This window comes from Bubalus kerabau, chromosome 15 (genome assembly GCF_029407905.1).
Source record: "Bubalus kerabau isolate K-KA32 ecotype Philippines breed swamp buffalo chromosome 15, PCC_UOA_SB_1v2, whole genome shotgun sequence".
NCBI lineage: Eukaryota > Metazoa > Chordata > Mammalia > Artiodactyla > Bovidae > Bubalus > Bubalus kerabau.
The window spans coordinates 22375060-22385253 of record NC_073638.1 but is presented as its reverse complement, the minus strand read 5'-3'; positions in this window follow the sequence as shown (position 1 = coordinate 22385253).

Below are 10194 nucleotides of genomic sequence, written 5' to 3'. Positions count from 1 at the left end.
AGTGTAAAAAGAATGAATAGTTTAAAAACACATTGTACAGTGTTAACTGGAAAATAGATTATATTCAATAGAAATGTTTTGAAACTTGGGGGTTATTGGTCCTAATGATGAATAAAACTGATACTTGAATTTTCTAGTTTTCAATAAGTAATTAAAACCTTAAAGGTTTTATAAAGAAACCACTTCACTTGACTAATTTTTGTATTCCTTTCAAAGTCAGGATATCTTTAAAAGTCAGATTGATCCTGAATCTGGCAACATATAAAAAGAATTATGCAGTCTGGTGAAGTATCATTCAATCCAGGAATGCAAAGATGGTTTAATATTTTAAAATCAAGTAATATACCATATTAATAGGATAAAGGATAAAAACCCACAATCATCTGAATAAATGCAGGGAAAGCACTTACAAAATCTAGTTCATAGTAAAAGTTCTCAACAAACTTGAAAGAGAAGAGAACCTCTTCAATGTGATAAATGGCATCTATGAAAAGCTAATGCTAATCTCATAATTTAATGGTAAAAAAAAATGCAAGAATTTCAGCTGTTGCAACTTTTGTTTAACATCATGCTAGAGGTTCAAGCCAATAAAATTACAAGAAAAAGAAATAAAACATATCCAGATTAGAAAGGAAGAAGGAAATGTTATTTGCAGACAACATGATTCTAAATGTAGAAGATCCTAGAATATATACCCATGTGTTTACACAAACCCCTATTAAAATTAATAAACAAGTTCAGCGAGGTCACAGAATACAAGATTAGTATACAAAAATGAATTGTATTTTTATATATGAGAATGAACAATCTCATAATAAGAAAGCAATTCCCTTTACAATGATATTACAAAGAATATAACATATAAATAAAGTTAGCAAAAGAAGTACAAGTCTTAAACATTGAAAATTTCAAAACAGTGCTGAGAAAAATTAAATACATTCTAAATGGAGAGATGAGACACTTCACATTCACTATTTGGAAGACTCAATGTTGTTAAGATGGCAGTTCTCCCCCAAATTGATCTTTAGATTCAACTCAATCTCCACCAAAATTCCAGCAGGTTTTTTTGCAGAAGTTGACAACCTGTGCCTAAAATGTATGTGTGTGCTCTGTGCTGTCAGTTCAGTTGTGTCTGACTGTGACCCTATGGACTAGCCTCCCAGAACCCTCTGTCCATGGGAGTCTCTAGGCAAGAATACTGGAGTGGATTGCCTTGTCCTCCTCCAGGAGATTTTCCCAACTCAGGGATCAAACCCATGTCTCCTGTGTCTCCTGCATTGCAGGCATATTCTTTACCTACTGAGCCACCTGGGAAGCAGGAAATCCAAAAGCACGGAATAGCCAAAATTTTTCAAAAAATAAAAAAGTTGGATAACTTTCATTTCTTAATCTTAAAATTTAATACGAGCTACAGTAATCATAATAGGCTGGTATTGACACACGGGTAAACATATAGATCAATGGAACAAATTTGAGAGTCCAGAAATAAATCCCTATATTTATGGCCAATTAATTTTTGACTGAAGCAATTTGATAGAAAAGGAGAGTTTTCAACAAATGATGCTGGAACAACTGAATATCCACATGCAAAATGAACAAAGAGATGAACTAGATCCTTCCCACTATATTCAGAAATTGATTCCAAATCAGAGACTTTAATGTAAAAACTGAAGTTGTAAAACTTTTAGAATAAAACAGGAGAAAATGTCAAGAACTTTGAGTTAGACAAAGGTTTTTTTTAGACACAACCCAAGAAGCAGGATCTGTAAAATAAAAAATTTAATAAATTGAACTTTATCAAAATTTGGGAGTTAACCTGGATGAATGGTGCAGGGGACCTCTAGATAATATCTTTACAAGGTCCTGTGACTCTTTATTATTCCAAATTTTAAATTTTTTCAAAAAAAATTTATTCAAAAGATGTCATTAAGAAATTAAAAAAGCAAGCCACAGAGAAAATATTTGTAAATCATATGTATGGCAAAAAATTTGTATCCAGAAAATACAAGGAAATATTCAATTCAATAAAAAGACAATCCAATTTTTTTAATGGGCATAAGATTTGAATAAAAATTTCTCCAAAGAAGATATACAAATGACTAATAAGCACATGAAATGATGCCTAACATTATTAGCCACCAGGGAAGGTGTATTAGTTATTAGGCAAATGCAAATTAAGACCCAATAAGATACCACTTCACATCCACCAGAATGGCTATGATCAAAACAACAGAAGAAGGAGGGGCAAATTAGGGGTACAGAGCTGAGATATAAAGCACTATGTATAAAATAGCTAAGAAACAAGGACATATTAATATTATATAGCACAGAGAATTAGAGCCATTATCTCATAATAACTTTTAATAGAGTATAATCTGTAAAAATGCTTAATTACTGTGCTGTACATGTCGTGTTGGAGAAGACTCTTGAGAGCCCCTTGGACTGCAAGGAGATCCAACCAGTCCATCCTAAAGGAGACCAGTCCTGGGTGTTCATTGGAAGGACTGATGCAGAAGCTGAAACTCCAATACTTTGGCCACCTCATGCGAAGAGTTGACTCATTGGAAAAGACCCTGATGCTGGGAGGGACTGGGGGCAGGAGGAGAAGGGGATGACAGAGGATGAGATGGCTGGATGGCATCACCAACTCGATGGACGTGAGTCTGAGTGACTTATGGGAGTTGGTGATGGACAGGGAGGCCTGGCGTGCTGCAATTCATGGGGTCGCAAAGAGTCGGACATGACTGAGCGACTGAACTGAACTGATATGTAAAATTAATATATTGGGGGGCTCTGAAAAGTATTTTTTAGTTTTTAAATTTTATTGGAGTATAATTGTTTTACAGTATGTGTCAGTTTCTACTGTACAGCAAAGTGAATCAGCTGACATATATCCTTTTTCTTTGGATTTCCTTCCCATTTAAGTCACCACAGAGCACTGAGTAGAGTTCCCTATGCTATATAGTAGGTTCTCATTAGGTATATATTTTATACATAGTATCAATGATGTATATATGTCAATCCCGATCTCCCAGTTCATTTCACTCCCTCTTTCCCCGTTCGTATCCATACATTTATTTGTTCTCTATGTCTGTGTCTCTATTTCTGTTTTGTAAATAAGATCATCTATACCAATTTTTTCATATTTCACATATATGCATTAATATATGATATTTGTGTTCTATTTCTGATTTACTGGGCTCTGCATGACAGTCTTTAGGTGTCTCTACAAATGACCCTATTTTGTTCCTTTTTATGTCTAAGTAATATTCCATTGTATATATATACCTCATCTTCTTTATCCGCTCCTCTGTTGATGAACATTTAGGTTGTTTCGTGTAGTAACAACACTCTAGGTTGTTACAGTAACGTGTCCTGGCTGTTGTAAATAGTGCTGCAATAAGCACTGAGGTACATGTGTCTTTTTGAATTATGGTTTTCTCTGGGTATATGCCCAGTTGAAGATAATAAAGTATTTTAAGTTAACTGTATTTAATGGAAGCCTGGCATGCTGCAGTCCAGGGGATTGCAAAGCGTCAGATACGACTGAGCAACTGAACGACAACAAAATACTTAAGTTAGTAAAAAATAAATAAATAAAAAGACAATAACAAGTGCTGACAAAAAAAATCTGAAGAAACAGGAATTCTCATACACTGCTGGCAGAAATATGAAGTAGTAGAGTCACTTTGGAAAGCAATTTTGCAATTTCTTAAAAAGGTTAAGTATAATTTTTTCATATGGCTCAGAAATTCACTGCTACATATCTACTCAAGAAAATAAAACATATGTTTCCACAAAGAGTTATACATGAATGTTCACAGCAGCATTATTCATAATAGGCAAAAAGTGGAAAGAGCCCAAATGTCCCCCAACTAGTGAAGAGATAAATAAAATTTGGTAGGGCCATATTGAAATATCAATACTAATAAAAAAGTGTAAAATACAGATAAATACTACAGCATGAATGAACTTTAAAAATATTACTTTAAAAAGTCAAATACAGAAGATTGCATATTATATGATATTCTATTTATATACAATGTCCAGAAAAGACAAATTTGTCATGACAGAAAAGTAGGTTCATGTTTGCCTAGAGGTGGGGTGGGAATTGCCAAATTCAGACTTAAATTGAAGAAAGCAGGGAAAACCACTAGACCATACAGGTATGACCTAAATCAAATCCCTAATGATTATACAGTGGAAGTGAGAAATAGATTTAAGGGCCTAGATCTGATAGATAGAGTGCCTGATGAACTATGGAATGAGGTTCGTGACATTGTACAGGAGACACGGATCAAGACCATCCCCGTGGAAAAGAAATGCAAAAAGCAAAATGGCTGTCGGGGGAGGCCTTACAAATAGCTGTGAAAAGAAGAGAAGTGAAAAGCAAAGGAGAAAAGGAAAGATATAAGCATCTGAGCGCAGAGTGCCAAAGAATAGCTAGAAGAGATAAGAAAGCCTTCTTCAGTGATCAATGCACAGAAATAGAGCAAAACAACAGAATGGGAAAGACTAGAGATCTCTTCAAGAAAATTAGAGATACCAAGGGAACATATCATGCAAAGATGGACTCAATAAAGGACAGACATGGTATGGACCTAACAGAAGCAGAAGATATTAAGAAGAGATGGCAAGAATACACAGAAGAACTGTACAAAAAAGATCTTCATGACCCAGATAATCACAATGGTGTGATCACTGACCTAGAGCCAGACATCCTGGAATGTGAAGTCAAGTGGGCCTTAGAAAGCATCACTACGAACAAAGCTAGTGGAGGTGATGGAATTCCAGTTGAGCTATTTCAAATCCTGAAAGATGATGCTGTGAAAGTGCTGCACTCAATATGCCAGCAAATTTGGAAAACCCAGCAGTGGCCACAGGACTGGAAAAGGTCAGTTTTCATTCGAATCCCAAAGAAAGGCAATGCCAAAGAATGCTCAAACTACCGCACAATTGCACTCATCTCACACGCTAGTAAAGTAATGCTCAAAATTCCCCAAGCCAGGCTTCAGCAATATGTGAACCATGAACTTCCTGATGTTCAAGCTCGTTTTAGAAAAGGGAGAGGAACCAGAGATCAAATTGCCAACATCTGCTGGATCATGGAAAAAGCAAGAGAGTTCCAGAAAAACATCTATTTCTGCTTTATTGACTATGCCAAAGCTTTTGACTGTGTGGATCACAAGAAACTGTGGAAAATTCTGAAAGAGATGGGAATACCAGACCACCTGATCTGCCTCTTGAGAAATTTGTATGCAGGTCAGGAAGCAACAGTTAGAATTGGACATGGAACAACAGACTGGTTCCAAATAGGAAAAGGAGTACATCAAGGCTGTATATTGTCACTCTGCTTATTTAACTTATATGCAGAGTACATCATGAGAAATGCTGGACTGGAAGAAACACAAGCTGGAATCAAGATGGCCAGGAGAAATATCAATAACCTCAGATATGCAGATGACACCACCCTTATGGCAGAAAGTGAAGAGGAACTCAAAAGCCTCTTGATGAAAGTGAAAGTGGAGAGTGAAAAAGTTGGCTTAAAGCTCAACATTCAGAAAACGAAGATCATGGCATCTGGTCCCATCACTTCATGGGAAATAGATGGGGAAACAGTGGAAACAGTGTCAGACTTTATTTTTTGGGGCTCCAAAATCACTGCAGATGGTGACTGCAGCCATGAAATTCAAAGACACTTGCTCCTTGGAAGGAAAGTTATGACCAACCTAGATAGCATATTGAAAAGCAGAGACATTACTTTGCCAACAAAGGTCTGTCTAGTCAAGGCTATGGTTTTTCCAGTGGTCATGTATGGATGTGAAAGTTGGACTGTGAAGAAGGCTGAGTGCCAAAGAATTGATGCCTTTGAACTGTGGTGTTGGAGAAGACTCTTGAGAGTCCTTTGGACTGCAAGGAGATCCAACCAGTCCATTCTGAAGGAGATCAGCCCTGGGATTTCTTTGGAAGGAATGATGCTAAAGCTGAAACTCCAGTACTTTGGCTACCTCATGCAAAAAGTTGACTCATTGGAAAAGACTCTGATGCTGGGAGGGATTGGGGGCAGGAGGAGAAGGGGATGACAGAAGATGAGATGGCTGGATGGCATCACCGACTCGATGGATGTGAGTCTGGGTGAACTCCAGGAGTTAGTGATGGACAGGGAGGCCTGGCGTGCTGTGATTCATGGGGTCGCAAAGAGTCGGACACGACTGAGCGACTGAACTGAACTGAACTGAACTGGGGTGGGAATGGGGATTAACTGTAAACAGATATGAAAAATCATACTAGGGAGAAGAAAATGTTCTAAAACTGGATGTGGTAGTGGTTGCACAATTTGGTAAACTTTCTAAAAATCCTTGAAGTGTATCCTTAAATTTGGTGAATTTATGGTATGTAAATTATGCCTTAATAAAATTACTTTTAAAAAATTCCATTTGATTGAATTTTTATGTTAACTTTTATTATATTTTCCTTACTATACAATTAAGACATATTTGTTACAGAAATTTTAGAAAATACTGTGTAACAGAAAGAAGAAAATTCAAAGTGCCCATTGCTTCCATCTTCAGACAACCATCTCTGACATTTTGGCATAGGTCCTTAGTTTTCCTTTCTATAAAAATGCGCTCTGAAAAACTAAAAAGTCCCTGCCCCTTGATCTAGACAGAATCTGCTATACCTTTTCAATAATCTTTCAAAGCTTCACTTGAAATCTTGGACATACAAAGGGATAGCTTGAACTGAGTCTTGACATAAGGGATGGTTCTGCATAAGGAAAGAGGAGGCTCTGAGAGGGAGAGCACAATGAGAGTTCTAGCTTGAGTTTCCTGCCTTCCCACAAAAAACAGAGTCTACTGCAAGGACTTTTGTGCAAGTAATTTATCTGGGATGTAATCCCAGGGAGCAAGAATGAGAAAACTAGGATGAGAAAGGGAATGTGCAAGCTAATATAAGGTGTGTTATCAAGGTTCTCACCATGGGCCTGACTTGTCCAGAACCACATGAGAAGCATACAAAAGGCCTCCCAAAATCATCTCCCTGGAGGGAGGGAGGTAAGGGTATCTACCCATAAGCTCCAGACACCCATTAATCGAAGGTTGCCCCTGGGGGTGTTAATCCCCACACTTCTTAGCAGTGCTTGGCCAGGTGGATTTATGTGTGGCAGAAAGTGAAAAGATAGACAGCACACTCAAGACAATATTGTTAGTATGAGCTAGCATGGCACTGTCCACTGCAGTTACTGAGGAAATCAGAATGGGCTGAAGCAACGTGACACAGGGCACCAGACTGGAGCAAGCAAGAGGCTGAAGCTTAAGTAGAAAGAAATTACCATAGCTGATTCACGTTGTTCTACAGGAAAAACCAACACAACATTAAAAGCAATTATCTATCAATTAAAAATAAATTTTTAAAAATCACCAGAGGACCTTTGAGCAGGTGTTTTACTTCTTTCTTTCCAATCTATTTGGATTATTTCTTTTCCTTATTTTACCGTATGGTTAGAACCTCAGTAAAGTGTTGAATAGAAGTGATGAGAAACAGCATATTTGCCTTATTCTCAGTCTTACAGAGAAATCAATCAATATTTTATCATTATATATGATATTAAGTTCAGTCACTCAGTCATGCCTGCCTATTTGTGACCCCATGGACTGCAGCACGCCAGGCTTCCCTGTCCATCACCAACTCCTGGAGCTTGCTCAAACTCATGTCCATTGAGTCAGTGATGCCATCCAACCATCTCATCCTCTGCCGTCCCCTTCTCCCCCTGCCTTCAATCTTTCCCAGCATCAGGGTCTTTTCCAGTGACTCACTTCTTTGTATCAGGTGGCCAAAGTATTGGAGCTTCAGCTTCAGCATGAGTCCTTCCAATGAATATTCAGGACTGATTTCCTTTAGGATTGACTTGTTTGATCTCCTTGCAGTCTAAGGGACTCTCAAGAGTATTCTCCAACACCATAGTTAGAAAGCATCAATTCTTCTGTGCTCAGCTTTCTTTGTGGTCCAAATCTCACATTCATATATGACTACTGGAAAAACCATAGCTTTGACTATTCAGATCTTTGTCTGCAAAGTGATGGCCCTGCTTTTTAACACACTGTCTGGGTTTGTCATAGCATTCTTCCAAGGAGCAGGCCTCTTTTAATTTCCTGGCTGCAGTCACCATCCACACTGATTTTGGAGCCCAAGAAAATGAAATCAGAGTTTTCACATTTTCCCCATCTATTTGCCATGAAGTGATAAGACCAGATACCATGATTTTCCTTTTTTCAATTGAGTTTTAAGCCAGCTTTTTCACTCTCCTCTTTTGTCTTCATCAAGAGGTTCTTTAATTCCTCTTCACTTTCTGCCATAAGGGTGGTATCATCTGCATATCTGAGGCTGTTGATATTTCTCCCGGCAAACTTGATCCCAACTTGTGATTCATCCAGTCTGGCATCTCACATGATGTACTCTGCATACAAGTTAAATAAGCAGGGTGACAATATACACCCTTGATGTACTCCTTTTCAATTTCAACCCAGTCCATTGTTCCATGTACAGCTCTAACTGTTGCTTCTTGTCCTGCTTACAGGTTTCTCAAGAGGCAGGTTATGTGATCTTGTATTCCCATCTTATTAACAATATTCCACAATTTGTTGTGATCCACACAGTCAAAGACTTCAGTATAGTCAATGAAACAGAAGTAGATGTTTTTCTGAAACTCTTGCTTTTCCTAGGATCCAACAAATGTTGGTAATTTGATCTCTGGTTCCTCTGCCTTTTCTAAATCCAGCTTGTACATCTGGAATTTCTTGGTTCACGTACTGCTGAAGCCTAGCTTGAAGGATTTTGAGTGTAATCTTGCTGGCATGTGAAATGAGTGCCATTGTGCAGTAGTTTGAACATTCTTTGGCATTGCCTTTCTTTGGGATTGGAATGAAAACTGACCTTTTCCAGTCCTGTAGCCACTGCTGAGTTTTTCAAATTTGCTGGCATAATGAGTGCAGCACTTTAACAACATCATCTTTGAGGATTTGAAATCACTCCGCTGGAATTCCATCACCTCCACTAGCTTTGTTCGAGTAATGCTTCCTAAGGCACACTTGACTTCACACTCCAGGATGTCTGGCTCTAGGTGAGTGACCACACCATTGTGGGTATCTGGGTCATTAAAAGCTTTTTTGTAGAGCTCTGCTGTGTATTATGCCACCTTTTCTTAATCTCTCCTGCTTCTGTTAGGTCCTTACCGTTTTTATCCTTTATTGTGCCTTTCTTTGCATGAAATGTTCCTTAGGTATCTCCAATTTTCTTAAAGAAATCTATAGTTGCCAGGGTCCAGCCCCGGTGAATCCAGGGAAATTCAAAGGAGAGACGGCGTCAGCAAATACACTGGCTTTAATTAAATATTAATTAGAGATATAAAGAGTAATAGAATGAGGATAGCTCAGTAGGAAAATTCAGTAGAGAAAAGAGGCTGAATAACTTGGTTTACGTGGAAAGCTAATAAAATTCCAAGGCAAGGAATTTACGTCACCTACGTAGGCCGCAGGCGTCCTCCCATTCTCCCGAAGGAGAGGAGACACTAAGGCCTCCCCGGTCAGATCTTAGAAGCCCAGGCATAATTAGTAGGCTTGACGAGCCTCCATGTTCCAGATGGGGATTCAGCCAGAAGCTGAGAAAAAGAACGACATGGGGAGACCAGTCTTTCGAGGAACTGATCCCATTTTTTATTTTTCCAGGGTCTGTTTTTATACACTGAGATGTTACACAAAAGTCACGCGGGGTCAGCAGTCCGGACTTTTATTAAAGTCAGGTGCTTCATACAAATGTATACGGAGATCTTAGGGGTGTCACGTCATCTTCTGGCCAGGGGGCCTGCTGACAATTTATGACCCTCTCCTTGTGACAGCGGTCAACCAGAACACTTATTTCTCCAGGGGTGATTATTCTTAAAACAGACGCCACCTTCCGAAGGTACCAGATAAAGTTACATTCCTATAGGGTGAGGGTGTAGTGGGTTTTAATTAAGGAAAGAATTTGCTTAGCCTAAGGTCTAACGTGATTAATATCAAGGTTAATACTTATATCTCTTATATGTTAGTTATATTCATTAATGTGTATAAGGGCAGGGGATGTGGAGACTTAGCAGTAAACATTGGCTCAACAAATGAAAAACCCTTCACCAATACAATTTCTAATCAGCCCACT